A 16364-nucleotide genomic window follows, 5' to 3' on the forward strand; every position below is an offset into this window, starting at 1 on the left:
GGCAATTAGTGGCATGGGCTAACTTACATCCTCATTTCCCACATTGCAGTGGGCCTATCAAGCAGGGCCCTTTTAGCCCTGTAGACAACTCTGGCTTCCTCTGTTATTTTCGCTTATATACACATTTTTACCGGCGCCTCACCCCAGTAATTATATTTTTGTGCACATTACCTGGCACTGCAAATTTCTACGGATGACTGTGTTTCATTTCTCTCCTTGTTTCAGAAACGGTGCATAAGGTACGTTTGCCTTTTGGTGCAAACATAATTGAAATTCTCCCCCATCCCTAGCCTAATGCACCAATCAATCAAGCATTACCCCAAGCTTTTATTTCATTAAAAAAAGAAATATTCCATTTCCAGGGATTTCCAGATAAGGGTTTGCCCATAAGGTGTCATTTGAACCTTAAAGGCAAAGAGCTAGTTATCCACCACTGCAGCTCCACTGACACAACAGACTTCCATGTGTGCAATGCAAATCCCTCTTCCTCTCCTGCTCCCTCCAACTCCCTATGTGTCCTCAAAATTAGCTCCAGGGGGTGGGTGGGTGAGTGTGGAGCTTTCAGAGCAGATAGGAAGATAGGAAGTAGAAGTCCTCCTGCACTAGTAGAACAAGGCTAGTTCAGCACTGGATGTAACCCAAAAGGTGCCCCTTTCCTCACTCATCACTTCCTTTCTTTTGTACTAGTCTCTGTAGTGTCTGCCATTGTCTAGCTGCAAATGGGTTTGCTTGGCTTGAATTATCAGAGGCCCTGTTTGGACAATGCCTAAAAGTGCCGATCCAGCTTACTATCCCTACCATTCCAAGCCAACCATCTGGGGAATGGTCTATTCCGAATACAGCCATATGCATAAAATCTTATGCACAGAGAACCGGACTGCATGGTTTGTTCCTAAATTGCACACAACTGTAAAAGCATGGAGTGCATTTGGAGGGGCCATTCTCATATGGATTTTTCGCTAACTTTTATATATGAAAACACACACACACTTTTGGCTCTCAGCAAGTAGTGTATAAATAATAATATTTTAAAACAAAACCCCGAAAAGCATTAAAAACAGACCAGGGAAAAGAGTCATATTCATATCCTCCATATCCTGGATCATGCAATGGGCCAGATCAGCACTTTGTTGTCATCTGATACCTGTGGCATTTTTCCACTAAAGTGTGTCAAGCTCAAGACTCAGCACTTTGGGAATATCAGGCAAGAATATGCTCTGTCTGCCTCCACTGATCTCTGTCCAAAAAAGGGTGTGAAAGATGTTCCATCTATGGAAGAACCTTCTATTTACACACTAAAAGTCATCCCAGGACATCCCTGGAACCAGAACAGTCCCAACTTGCTTATTTTTATGTGGATGATTAAAAGGCATTCACAAAGACCATACACAAAACTAATCTCAAGGGTAAAAGATGTCACCATCATGAGCTCTTGCCTGAGTAGTTACAGGCAGTTCACAGTCTGGCAATGCATCTCTTACTTTATGCTTACTTACATTGAATCTCCTCCGCCATTTTGCTGCCCAGCAACTAATTTTGTTAGATCATTCTAGGATTTTTCACACTCTGCTTTCAATTTAAATATTCTGCGTGTTTCAGTGTCATCTTGAAATTTGGCTGCCTCGATATTCATTCCTGTCTCTGGATTATTTATTAATGTTTTAAGAGTGCCAGTCCCAATAGTGGAATAATAGTAATGCCTTTGATTTATGGAGTTCAGAAATGAGCACCAGCCTTCACGTAGTCGAAACAGCACCCTCCCTACACAAGAGACACATATCAGAAGGACTGGAGGAAACTGAACAACATTTACAGAAGTACAAAAAATCCTTAGGGGAAAAGCCCTAAGATGGGGGGACCCAAAAACAACCCAATGAGAACCAAGTGTGCTCAGTGTTCAGAGGATGCTGCCTGGGTATTGGGGTTTATGTGGAAAATAGGAGAGAATGGAATGGAGTATTCTATCCTGAACTGGAACACACTGCAACATTTTGTTCTAGGTCCCACTTGCCAAATTTATAAATGGAACCCAAGGGACTAGGGTACACCAGACATCATGCTGAACAACAAATACTATGCTTTATTAAACAGGCTGTATGGCTCAAGCCACACAGCTCAAGGAAAAGTAGAAAAGAAGAACACTACCAATTCTGATCTAAGCAGAACTGCATCTGCCCAAATATCTTAGGCCCAACATATAAAAGCAAGACTTCACCAAGAAAGAGTTTTCTTAGCATTCTCATTCACCCCATAAATATAATGTCTCATTAGAAGGAAAATGTCTGTGGCCGTTTTAGCTATTTTCCTGATGAGCTAGCTTGTTGCTGAACTAAGACAAAAGCCCCTTTCTTCCTTGCATTCTGACATTGCAATAGCTCAATTTTGTTAATGAACAAAGCCCCTCGTCTGAAAAGCAAGGTTACAAATAATTAACAGCCCACTGATATCGCCCGGTAGAGAAAGACCAGAGGCAGGCCATGAACTCAGAGGACAGGGCAGGCATCCATATGAAGATGGTCTGAAAAGGGCATGTCAGCTTAATTTGGCAAAGAATAAGAGGAGGCATAATAAAGGCAGAGAAAATAATGAAGGGATAGAAAGAGCCAAAAAACCTTCTTCTGTTAAGAGCAGCCTTTTGTTATACACTGAAACATTCCCAGGGTGACACATTTTGAAGCCTGTAGGAGAAAATGTGTTTTGTTATTAAACTGTGGAACATATTGCCAAGGGATGTTAACAAACAGCTCTACATGCATTCTAGTAAGACTAGATAATATCACTTAGGTCCAATTTCATCTGATGATTTTCCTGTGTAGATATGATTTCTGTGTTATAATAAAACAGGTTGCACAGTATTTCCATTTTCCCCCACATGTGCACAAGTCAGCTCTTGTGTTAAATGACCCTGTCACCACTCATTTCAAAAGACTGTACTCACACCTCACTCTTCAAGTCTCCTTCATTTTGTGTTTAAAAGGGGGGGTTGTCTCTAAGGATAGTCATGGAAGCTTGCGCCTCCCATTTTAAGAACTTCTAGAGCTGTTTTAGTCTGGAGAGAGTGAGGGGTGGGGTGAGGAATCTTAAAGCAGGCCAACCTATGACATAAGCTTTTGTCAACCAGATCCACTTCACATATCCACTTGTCAACCAATCCACTTCACAGAAATTGGCAGGCATGTGTAAAACATGTATCTCACATAAAAATTGACTGTTGACAGGAGAGTAGCTCCTGAGGATTAATGAGAGGCTTTTATTTGAGCACTCTATAGTCTATGCTCAAGTTGATATGAAATGTGTGCACTTTAATTATTAGCCTCTTTATGCATTTTACAGTATAGATTTATTCATTGCTGTGCGTTTTATAATATATGATCAAGCGGCTAGAAACAGAGTCTGCTTTAATATTTAGCCTTGATGGTAAAAATCTTATACACTTTATTTTTAACTTTTATACATTTGGCATAGTACTGCCATGCAGCTGCTGCTAGTTTTGTTATTGTTAATGTGAGATTGTACTAGAAATGTTTATTATATCTGATTGATATTAATCAATATGTTTTAATGACTGATAATTTATTTTATAACAATTTAAAATGATATTATTAACTGCTCCGTTGTGCTTCCGTTGTAGAACCATGATCTTATTCTTCGTAGCATTTGTTTTTCTCTCTGAAATAACCATTTCTCCAGCCTGCATTGTTTTCTTTCTTAGGTTGTTGGCCATATGATGTCAAACAGGCAAGCCATTGTTCGTTTACACATCTCTCAAACATTTGTAGCTATAGTTAAGTAAATAAAAATAAAATAAAAACCAATTTAAAAAGTTATAATGCTTGTCTTATAAAAAATGAATTATTCAGATTGCCATATTTTGTTTGAAATGCTCTAGTACAGTGGTACCTCGGTTTACGAACTTAATCTGTTACAGAAGTCCATTCTTAAACCAAAACCATTCCTAAACCAACTAATGAGGCCTCCCGCCACCCTTCCACCATTCGGGTTCCGTTCTTAGCCTGAGGTAAAGTTCGCAAACAAAGACACTATTTCTGGTTTTGCAGAGTTTGTAAACCAAATCGTTCTTAAACCGGACTGTACTTAAACCACTGTATTTGAGAGTTATTGTAATTATGTATCAATTTGCATTTGGTTGTGCTATGAAATGCTTTGGGCATATTTGTATGGAAAAGCAGCACACAAAATGGAATAATAAATAAATACATATATTTACACAAAAACACAGTGGATATAGGCTGCATATGCATCACCATTGACTTTGGCTTCAGTGCTCTCCCATCATGAAGCTGCGTACATGAGGTCAGCCACAATCTACACTGAGCCTGCAGTTTTCTGAGAAATACTGCTGTTTTATATGTTTTCCTTCAAACCAGCTTCCATCTGATTTGAAAATAGAAGCCACATTCACTTCGCAGTTAAGCCAGGTGTGTACAAACAGGTAATGTTCATTGGGTGAAGACATCCCTGACCCCTCTCAGAAATTCTATTGGGGGCTTACTCCCAAGTACAATAAATTAGGATTATAGCCTTACAGTGGTACCTCAGTTTACGAACTTAGTCCGTTATGAAACTGAAACTGTTCTTAAACCGAGGCACACTTTCCCTAATGAGGCCTCCCACTGCCAGTGCCCTTCCACCATTCAGCTTCCGTTCTTAGACCAAGGTAAAGTTCGCAAACCAGGACACTACTTCCAGTTTTGCGGAGTACTTATACCGAATAGTTCATAAACAGGGCTGTTCTTAAACTGAGGTACCATTGTAGTTGGTAACTTACAATGAAAGATAATGCTACTCTGCAGTTTTATAGTTACTTACTGTATTTTTACTCCTCCTGATACGGTATGGTGGAATGAAATTGTGGGATTCATTGTTTTAAGTGTATTTATTGTGCTTGTCTAAAACTCTGGGATTGATTTCAGTGAAGTGCGGGTCAGAAATATTTCAAATAGTCTGACTCGGCAATAAGCTGTTTCCTATGTGTTAAGACAGCGTGACTTTGAGACCAACATGAGCTCCGCATGATTTTAGGAATTAAGCTCTGCTTTTAACTGAAGCAAAAGGCAGAAAATCTCAACTGGCATGAATTACTCCAAAAGAGCTATAGGTTTGGGCATCGCATCCAGTACAGTGGTACCTTGGGTTTAGAACTTAATTTGTTCTGGAGGTCCGTTCTTAACCTGAAACTGTTCTTAACCTGAGGTACCACTTTAGCTAATGGGGCCTCCTGCTGCTGCCGCACCGCTGCTGTGCGATTTCTGTTCTCATCCTGAAGCAAAGTTCTTAACCCGAGGTACTATTTCTGGGTTAGCGGAGTCAGTAACCTGAAGCGTATGTAACCTGAAGTGTCTGTAACCCGAGGTACCACTGTATCAAGAAGCTGCCAGGGGAACATTTCCCATTGTCTCTGATATGGGTACTTCATGGATCTACAGTAAGTCTGACACTGACATTTTAGTCTCACAACTATCCCCTATGCATGTTAGGAGGATGACTGATGGTGGCTTGTCCAAGGACACTCTAGGGAAATTTGAACCAGGGCTTTGCACCTCAAAATCCAACCCTGTACCTGCCATGCTGGATCTCTGGTACAGCATTTCATGGAGGGACGTGCAGTTAGTGTGCTCCCACAAATGCCACCGTAGCCAAGCACACACACACCTCAAAAAACTGGGAACAAAAGGAAAATGATTTTTTTAATTAAAAAAAAAGAGGGAGGGAGGGGAAAAGGAAAAGTGGGTCGATCAGGCCCTACTTCTGAAAGGAACCAGATGTGATTAATGAGCACGTGTGAGGGGTTAAATGCAAGCACTGCAAAGTACCTGGCCTCCAAAACTATTTATCAGGAAAATTCTCCTTAAGCAGAGCTGGAAGTGAGCCAGAAATAATTCCCACGCTCAGTGCGGTACCAGGCAATCACACCAATGCTTCCAGCTGCCCAGCCCAGACCGACAGTCTGCCACACACGCAGGGGCTCAGCTCTTTGGTGTGGGCTTCTTTGATTCCATTTCCTATTTGGGGGGAGCTCTTTAGTGTGTGGATTGAAAACAGCCACGCTGGCTAGAGAAAGTGAACAAACCCCATTGCAAGGAAATTGATTTGCATTCCTGAGAACAGCCTGAGAGTTACCCTTATACTACCAAGGGCACCGAATCATTGCACCTTTCCCTTATGGCTTTGGATAAATCCCAACCACAGTTCTGCTGATGCTCATCATTACCAAACTTCTAACTACATAACTACAATGGCTCTACTCCAGCCTAAAGAGAAATGCCACCTCCAAATTCTTCTCAGCGGCTCTCAAACCTAATCCAGGACCTCCTGTTTCAGGCCTGCATTTCCAAACCATGCTGCTCTCTTCAGTTCAGAGTCAGAACCTTCAAGGAAAAACCAGAGGTCTTCATTGTACATTCTGGGTTGGTGTGTGTGCGTGTGCGTTACTTTAATCCTCTCTGGCAGCCAGGAGAACATAAAAGTTTAAGGCAGAAAAGCTATGTTAAATCCTGTCTAATCTCCTGTCTTTTGTTAGCACAGGATTGTTTGTTATGGTACATTTTAAATGCTGCTTCAATCAAGCTTTAAATTGCTTTGATAAAGGAGCCTTCCCCATTTTCTATGAATATTCATTGTTTTAAGGGAGATTCAGAGCAGCTTGCCCCCAAATTGATCCATGGTTCAATTTCATCCTAGCCCTCCTGTTCCGCTGCATTCATATGCATTCATAAGTCCTCCTTTCCCACCATTAGGGGTGCCCCTATTGGAGTTGCATCAATGGTCTAGTTCCCACTGAAGTCATGAATTTGTGCCTGGGCTGTACTACTTCAGACTGCAGGCAGGAGCTCACTTGGCTGGATGTTCCTCTGTTCAAAACTAGAGGTCAGCAAAAAAGGATTCTAGCATAGCCTCCTTGCTGACATGCCAGCTTTCTACCTGCAGGGAATATTTTGTATAGAGCAGCATTTAAACATAATTGCACATAGCAACAGGCTGAAATGGCACATCCCACACCTAGGTTTATCAGTTCAGTGAAAACAAGACCAATATTTCTTACAGTATGTAACTGTTGAGAACTGAACACAGCATTCCAGGCACAGCAGCCAACTCCATAGAAACTGCTCATTACATTGACTCCTCTTGGTTTTGTGACATGAACTAATTGCCTCTTGGACATCATTTGCTAGCTGCCAGCTTCTTTCTACCATGATGCCAAGCATTAATCCTACAGTTTAATCCACTTTGCACTCCATCTTCACAATCCACAAAGTAAAAATCCATTCTGTGAATGTCCATGGAGGATACTTGCTGGAAAAGGGTAAGGGCATTTTCTTCCTGCCATAGCGTTACATGCAGCACTATCCACAGACCTACCGGGTATTTTACTACTTATGTGCCAACTTGGGTAGTAGGTAGATAAACACACGCCCCAAGTACATTACTATACACACATAGTAAGATTCGCAACTGAGAAGACATTGTCAGATTGCTATCCAGTATAGCTTAGCCTTGAAAAAACGGACTTTTACCATAAGGTTAATGGGAGAGAGAGAGAGAGAGAGAGACCTTTTCCATTTGGCCCCTGTGTATCCTTCTACATGTATTAAAACAACAGGAGAAAGATGGATCATTGCATAACTGACCTATGGCTTTTTGTTCACTTTCTCCGGTATCCACACTAATTTTATCCCAGTTTCTCTAGTGATGAGCAGTGTTAGCGGCCAAAAAGCACTGAAATCCAGGAACCTGTCATTCTTCTGTCAAGAAACACCATGGCAAGTCAGCCAAGGAACCAGCCAAAGATGGAAAAGAGGGCATATGTCAAGGTGTTAGAAGACCTTCCATCCTAGACATAGTTCATGCAATATTTTATAGAGAAATTTTTCTAGGGAGTCTTTAGGGACTGCCTTTTATTTTTCTTACTTTTATGTGACAAGAAAGTTTATTTCCATTGGGTACTCCTGGAAAAATAAGCACTCTCCCCCTTACATGGAGTTAAACAGTAATGTATGTAGCAAGGGGGTGTTGTTAGGGGGCCTGGATCTGGCCATGAAGCTCACTGACTGTCTCTCAGCCTGCCCTACCTCATAGGGTTGTTTAAGGATAATGTGGGTGTGAGGAGAGCATGTACTCCACGTAGCCCTGTAAGTACCTAGCAATGTACTTGGCAGTGGTGGCTGAGGCCTATTGGAAGTAGCGAAATGGAAAGCAGGGCAACTAATTGGAGACAGAACCAGAACCAATGGTAGCCAGAGCCCCCTAATGTCATCTCTACACCAAGGGTAGAATTCAACATCTCACTAAGGAAATCATTCTGTCAGCACAAGCATTTCTGCTTGCCTGACACAATGATCTCCCCTCTCCTTCCCTTGCACACTGTTCTGGGGGTTCTCCCAACCCTTCAGCATGGATTTGGGATAGGCACAGGTGGAGGACAGTGGGGGGAAGCCCCACTTCATCAGCAGAGGACCTTGCACAGGGCTCCCACTGATGGGACAGATTAGTTGATTCCTGCTCCCATACATCTAAGATTCATTTAAAGCACATGCTTCCTCCCAAATAATCCTGGCATCTATAGTTAATGCACCATAAAACTACAGTTCCCAGCAACCCCAAATGAACTACAGATCTGAGGATTCTTTGGGGAAAGTGATATATTTTATAGTGTGGATGAGATTTTTGTTTCGCCCCGTCCTCCTTCCCGCTGAATTATACAAAGGCAACCCTGAAACTAAGGAGAAGGAGGAAGTTAGCAGGCAGCTGGTTATAAGAAAGGAGGCAAGGCCAAGTGGTTGGTGGGGCAGTGCCCCATTCACCCTAATCACCTAACCACCCTGGCCCCCAGTGTGAAGTGAAATTCAGAGCAACAGAATGCAAACACATGTAAGCAGCAGCAGCAGCAGCAGCAGCAGCAGAAAAAAGGGTTCTCCAGGCCTACACCGCACAGCTGTCCCTACCTCCATAACATTCAACACATTAGAAACGCATATGGAAAAAGTGTAACTATAGCAAATTTGAGGAGGAAAGAAACTTACCTACTACCTGAGGTTGCTGTTGCTATAAACTGCTTACAGAAAGATAGTGGGGGTTTTGATCCCAAGGGATACAAGGTCATAAACAAGTGCTCATTACAAACTCAAACAACAGCAATTATGGCTGCAAGTGAGCAAACACATGCTACCACTCCTGTATAAAGAGGTGTGAAGTATATAACAAGGGCAAGGAGAGAAAACACAGCAGTTATTCCCTACAGAACTACCTGCCAGATTTTGGCAGGGAGGAGTAATGAACTTGTTATTCTGAAATGGAAATGTGGTCCTCCTTGCCAATGATTATTTCTCCAGGCAGAGTGAGATGTTAAAATGTGCATAGAGACTGCAATCAGTATTTGCAAGACACCACATTCCTGATTTCCCTGCTGACCATTCTCAAGTTATGCCTTCAGCATCCAAAGTTTTCTGTCCCGGGATCCAATATGGAACATGGCGCTATCAGCACACACGCACCCTCCACAAACCAAGAGAGAGGAGTATAGACCTCAGGAAACCTCACTGCTGGAGCTCTGAACTATGGGCTGTATAACATTACTGCATGTCAGTTATCTACTAATGAATGTCTAAGTGGAAGGTGAATAACACTGCAAGACTTCACGTGATGCAATAACGCTTACTGACTTCCAAGTAACCATCTAAACTGCCCATTTAGAGCAAAACTCTTGACCTTTGCAATGCAGTTATCTATTATTTTCTATTTATATAAGATCTGTCATTGGCAATAATTTAGAAAGTGGCTTAAGGTCAGATTGGGGCAGTATCTTTATTTTGGATCTGGTTTTAGTCACTCTCTCTTGCTCTCCACAGCAAGCCACCCTACATATTTTTCAGCCACCCTACATATTTTTCAGAATATCCAAAGGGAAATGGAAAAAATGTTTTATTTATATGCAGTTTGCAATGCTCAGTTATGTAAATTAATTGTTTAAGCTCTTTGGATTAACTAAAAAGACATCCCCAGTTAAAATTAAAACTATTTTAATATAAATACTTATAAAAAAATTGCAGACTGTAGACACCATCTTAGAAAAGACAATATCCCTTCTCTCACATGAGTGGCTGGGTGGCTGGGGAGGGAACCATACCTGCCTCAATAGTTCACAATTAAATGAATAATATTTATTTCTTCTGGTTTGCTGTATTCCTATGAAAATTTATTATGATTTGATATTAAAGCTAATACAATTTCAACTAAAATTTCTCTGATCAACTAATATCCCTATTTACATCCTGACTTTTTGCCCACCAGAGGTGTTCAGAATTCCAATCAAATAATACAACAATTGCCTATGGTAGAATGGTTTTTAAAACCTTTTGAAATACCTCTGTCCTTAGCCTCTTTAAAAACCCTAAGTAAATGGCTTATGAAGGCATGTTCTGTTGGTCAAAAGCAACCATATTTATAGATTTAAATGTCTGTATGCCACCCTTCAGTTTCAATATCCTCAGAGAAGCTCAGAGAAAGATAAAACAAAATCCAAACAGCAATAATAAATGCCAAAGCAGAGCATTAAAAACAATTCAGATTTTTTTTAAAAAAAAGAAAAACCACCTAAGAGAACAGTAAAAATATCCAAATTACAAAACCAGTTAGATGACATCCTGGAAAATCTGAGCACACAAAATGTCTTTGCTTTGTGCCGGAACATAGCAATTTTGATGCCAGGTGAGAAAAAACCATTCCTTATTCGGGACAGCACAATGCTGAAAATGTCCTCTCTTTGGTTGCAACTCATCTAACTTGAAAAGGTGCAGTCGCTCGGAGAGAGACCTCTAATGCAGACCCAACATCTGGGCAAGCTCATGTGAGCAAAGGCAGTGCAGGAGCTGCTCCTACCTTACAGCTGATGCCATTAGGAACATTGCACCTGCTACTAGACAGAGAACCACTGCCCCAAGTTCTGGAATGGCCAGCTGGCCAGCAGCTCCCCCGGTGTGTCCTTCCTTTTCTAAATCTGCCTCATCCTGGATGCTGAATAAATCTTTTACTTTGCCCTAAATAGGATCTGGCTTCAGCTGGTCAGAGAATGAGACTGTAAGGGATGGAGGGGCAGGGAACCTGATGGGTTTATGGAGTTAAGTTAGCCACTGAAGTTCACTGCTGTGATGTCCCGGAGGGCTGTGTGTGACCCCTGCAGGCGTCCTGCCAAGGGAGATATTTGGGGACTGTATTATGGGAACTCTCCTTGTGTGATATGCTCATGAAGAGATTTTAACAAATTAGATCCTGAAGCAGCACATAAGGCATATGTGGATTCCACCAATTCTTAAAAGAACATGACTTAAAGCAAAGTGAGCTGCTGCACAAGTATTATAGCACTAGATAACTTACACTGGAAATAAACATTCAGCCCAGTCCTGACCATGATTACCAACAGGCAAGTCCCACTGAGTGGGTGGCCCTTACCTTGAAGTTAAGTGTACAGTACTTATCTGAGCACGAAGTCCTATTGGATTCAGTAAGAGTTGTTTCTTAGTGCACAGAGTTAAAATTGCACTGTTAAAGTTAGGACTCATTGAAACAGAAGGGAGTATTGGGGAAAGGGGTAGGGAGAAGTAAAGACAAAACAAAGTTCTTGGGTAAAGAGAAGTCCACACCTGAGTATTGTACACAAGAAACATTCTGTGAAGTTGGATAAAGAAGGCCCACCCTAAGCTACAAATCTCTATAGGAGTGCTGGCTTTAAAAATATATTGTTTGCTATTCTGACTGTGTAATCTTTTTATAGCTGTATTATGCTTTATTTGTTGTCTGGCTGCTTGGTTTATTTTGATTGTTGCCATTTATCTTCTTGCTAGTCACCCTCAGAACACTCATGCAAAAAATTGCAGGATATATATTTCACAAACTTTTTGCCCCCTGAGACAGAGCTCTTCTTGTACACCAGCCATGCTGAATTTTTTGCAGCGGGGCTTCCCCCCACCCCATTGCTTCTCAACACCAATAAAAGCTTTGTTCACAGCTGATAAGTGCAAAGAAGTCATGTCAGGAAACAAAACTGACAATCCCATTTACCCAACAGGAACCCTGAGAGCAAACCACAACCTCTTCACTTCATTCTAGATATTCCCTCCATCAAAGAATAAAAACACACAAATTTTAAATCTGCCCATGAGCTCCAGCTACTGTGGGCTGGCCACTGCCTTCCAAATTCCATTGCATTGTTGGCACTAGACAGCCCTTGCCATGAGCAGTGGCAGCCGGGAAATGCTTTGGAGCTGTGTCACCTGGCCTGGAGGCTCAATTCTCACTTGGAAATAATAAACAACTCTGTGTTGTGGCACACAAGCTCTTGTACTATCTAGAACGAGGCTTAGAAGACAAGCATGTGCCATCACCTGCTTGCCAAAGGACTTGGGGGCTTAGAGCCAAAATGCCCAAAGGCCTCTAGGAGGTGTAGTGCTAGAGGGTTTATCTACAAAAGGAAAGAGGCAGTAGTAAGAACTTTAGTTTGTTGTTCCGCTCCTCAGGCAATGAGAGGGAATGTTCTCGACTGACAGTTTTACAGAGGAAGCTCAGGTAGCTGGAGCCTACACGTTTGCTTAGAAGTACGTTTGCTTAGAATAATGTACAGGAAGTAATATTGAATACACCTGCCTTCCCTCTCAAAAGTTCTACCCCACTCTTCCATTATTATTTATGGTTGATAACACTCTTCCCCCAAAGAGCTAAGAGCAATGCACATCACAATAATCCTGTAAAGTAGGTTATGTCGCAAGAGTATGCAGCCCAAGGTTACTGGGTAGACTCTGTGGCTGGGAAGCAATTTAAATCTGTTGTTACCTCAGTTTGAGGTCATGGGTTCAATACTGTATAAACACCATACTGGCTTTCATATATCTCTATGAAAGAGGCTAGCCAGTCCTATTACAGTTCAAGAAGTCGCTGCTTCTCCTCCCCCCCCCCCGCCCCCAATCTCTGGCAGAGGGGAAAGGCCTATAATTTCTTGACACAAAAAACAGAGCTCCTGCCAATGGCAAGTCCATTCAATTTGGTGTAAATCTGCTTATATGCAAAGGATATGCTATTCCAGTGTTGCAAGAGAGTTGGCAATCCTTTTTGGATGAACCCACACATTGTTCTCTGTACTCCACCCTCCCCAAAACTTCCGTCTAAGGCCCTTGCCCCTCTTTTTCTTTGGAAATCTGTTGCATGCAGACACAAAATAACAAACACAGAACAGGCCTGCAAATGATTTCCGATTGGCCAAACTCAGCTGGGACCATTTACTCGCTTAATGGTGCGATAAGGGTCACATCAAATAAAGCAACAGCACACTTTCTACCAGGCCTTGGACAGGAACACTTCCTTCTTTCAACTACTACCTCCTCCCTTTTCTGTGCATTCTGCCAGGGCTGGAAAATTGCAGCTTGTCCTGAAGGCAGTTCTCTAAAATGTAAACAAAGCCAGCCAACCTTAATTCCTCAAATGCAGGTGTTTTTCCAACAAAAATTGTACACATGGGTTGGCAAGCACTCTAGCCAATGCTTACATTTAAGATGATCCAAAGGGGTGGAGGGACTGAAGTGCAGAGAGACAAAGAGAGAAACCTACAGAGAGCTGTGGTTTGCAAAGTTTCTCTTTTCATGAACGTCTTCCACATAGGTTGCTGAGCTGAGTAGCCTCTGTGCACCTGCCACATAATTTTGGTGCATGGCAGGATTTCAGGCTTATGTTGTAGGGTGCTGATTTGGTTCATAGAGGGCACTGGCCTGGCCTGCTAGACCTGGCTGTCATCTTCCACAGAGTGTGTCCCATAACCCCACTCCTCTGCTGCATCTGGTGGGACAGCTGCCCTTCAGGACAAGTTGCATCCATTGCCGTCTCTCCCTCTCTCTCTTTTTTTTTACTTCCCAAGGAATTCAAGTCCCTAAAACAGTTTTAAAACTCAGACACAGAGGGCTAGTGGCTTGTTTTCCAGTCAGCGTTCTTGTGCCTTTAACATTTAACATGGAGCAGACTTCCTGGCATTGATAGTAGATTAAGTGTTGGGGGAAGCTTCTTTGTACTATGTCCCCAGTTTGTCAGGAAGCTCCTTGAGGCTGCAATTCTGAGTGCACTTGCTAGGGGTGGTCATGTCCTATTGTGCTGGCTACTCAGTAGTGAGACTTACAACTGAGTAAAAACATGTAAAGGAATGTGCTCTAAAGATCAAGGTCACACCAGAAACAATTGTTTAGCAACCCTGGGAGAGCTAAACTGTGGTCATCCAAGGTGTTTTGGGGCTACAGTACGTTTCCAAGCACAATTCAAAGTGTTGGTGCTGACCTTTAAAGCTTTAAACAGCCTCGGTCCAGTATACCTGACGGAGTATCTCCACCCCCATCCTTCTCCCCGGACACTGAGGTCCAGCTCCAAGGGCCTTCTGGTGGTTCCCTCACTGTGAGAAGGCAGGTTACAGGGAACCAGGCAGAGGGCCTTCTCGGTAGTGGCACCCGCCCTGTGGAATGCCCTCCCACCAGGTGTCAAAGATAAGAATTAGCAGACTTTTAGAAGACATCTGAAAGCAGCTCTGTTTAGGGAAGCTTTTAATGTTTAACAGACCACTGTATTTTAATATTTTGTTGGAAGCCACCCAGCCAGATGGGCGGGGTATAAATAATAATAATAATAATAATAATAATAATAATAATAATTATTATTATTATTATTATTATTATCCTCCTTGACCATTGGTCATGTTGACTGGGATGGTGATCATGGGAGGTCAAGAGTAGGGAATGCTATGTCAGTACATTGTCACAATGTGTAATGTGGTGCTGCCAACCTACTCAGGACATTATGCCAGCACAGTATGGCATTGCCCTTTCGTTTATGAAAAGGCACTACAAAACGTCTCATTCTTGGACAGCTGCACCAGCTGTGGGAAACCTTTGGCCCTCCAGACATTGCCAAACTACATTTCCTATCATCCCAGGCTATTGGCTGTGCTTGCTAGGGCTGATGGGAGCTGTAGTTGGAGGGAGTCGTAGTTCAGCAGCATCTGGAGGGCCAAAGATTCCCTGCTCCTGCGTTCCACTTTTCACACATCTGCTCAGAAATGCACATTTCCAAAAGTAATGGATTAGCCCTACCTGTGGATGAATTCTGGAGAAAGGCGATGTTTATGTTGCATAATATATGTCAGCGCCAGGAAGAAGCAGGAAGTTTGCAGTTTGGATCACCAAGCTGAGGGCAGGAGAATTCTATTAGTAGTAGTACTAGTATACCTCCCTATACCTGCAGGTCTCGCGACGGTTACAACATTAAATCACAATATATAAATACAAAATACGTAATAAAAATAGAACAAAAGCAACTTAATAACCCTGCTCCCCAACACATTGGATGTCTATCAGGCAAAGGCCTGGTTGAAGAAGAACGTTTTTGCCTGGCGCCTCAAGGTGCATAATGAAGGACAGTATACAGTGGTACCTCGGGTTAAGAACTTAATTTGTTCTGAAGGTCCGTTCTTAACCTGAAACTGTTCTTAACCTGAGGTACCACTTTAGCTAATGGGGCATCCCGCTGCTGCTGTGCCGCTGCTGCATGATTTCTGTTCTCATCTTGAAGCAAAGTTCTTAACCCGATGTAGTATTTCTGGGTGAGCGGAGTCTGTAACCTGAAGCGTATGTAACCCCGAGGTACCATTGTATAAGGAAAGAAGCTAACTTCTGAGGAGGGCCATGTCCACTGACCTGGCAGAGGTACCCTTCCTAATCCCACATGCGTGGACCATGGCAGTGGTGAAAAGTGCCCTTCTTTTTAACTTTTATTTCCCTCAGGATTCTGGTGTTGCACTCGGGATCCGGGACTTGGCTGAGCTCTGGAGGTCTGGCCCCCCAACGACGGCCGCAGACCTCACAGCAACGTCCCCCCACCCTCTCGATTCTATCCATCCAACGCGTAGGGAACCCACCCGCATTCTTTCTTTAATCCGCACTCTTTTCTCTCTTTCTCTCTGGCACGAGGCTTTTTAATTTTACTTTTTCCCAGGGGGCTGGAATCTCGCTCAGGCGGGGAATTTCCTTCCTCCCATATAGAGTTTATGGGCTTGTTTTTCTCCCCCAGTCCCTCGGCCTCGGTGTCCTGCAGCGCGGCGGCCTCCTGCCTGCAGCCTGCCTGGCTCTCGCCGGCCAGCTGGCTGCCCCGGCCGCTGCGCGAAATCAGGCACAAACTGGCCGCGGAGCGGTTGATGTGGCAAACTCCGTCAGGAGGGAAACTGAGCGGGAAAAGGAGTCCCTGTTGCAGTTGCCGACTGCCAGGTGTTTGCAAAAGTCGCCCAGGCGGTCGCACTGCGCATGTGCACTGGGCCGAGGCCTTCG

At 43.0% G+C, this 16364-nt stretch overlaps 1 long non-coding RNA gene across 3 annotated transcripts in view; it reads right to left on the reverse strand.

Moving 5' to 3' along the window:
* Positions 1–16323, reverse strand: part of LOC128408139 (uncharacterized) — a 74347-nt gene extending 58024 nt beyond the window's left edge. Inside the window, exons 1-3 of one of the 3 annotated variants that reach the window (XR_008328982.1) lie at positions 15959–16323; positions 15135–15228; positions 9968–12022 (exon numbers count right to left, since the gene is read on the reverse strand). This is a non-coding gene — a long non-coding RNA (uncharacterized LOC128408139). Of the gene's footprint in view, positions 1–9967; positions 12023–13013; positions 13450–15134; positions 15229–15958 lie in introns of those variants that run through there. The other 2 variants (XR_008328981.1, XR_008328980.1) reach the window with 2 other exon arrangements.
* Positions 16324–16364: the final 41 nt, after the last annotated feature.

Source organism: Podarcis raffonei, chromosome 2 (genome assembly GCF_027172205.1).
Source record: "Podarcis raffonei isolate rPodRaf1 chromosome 2, rPodRaf1.pri, whole genome shotgun sequence".
NCBI lineage: Eukaryota > Metazoa > Chordata > Lepidosauria > Squamata > Lacertidae > Podarcis > Podarcis raffonei.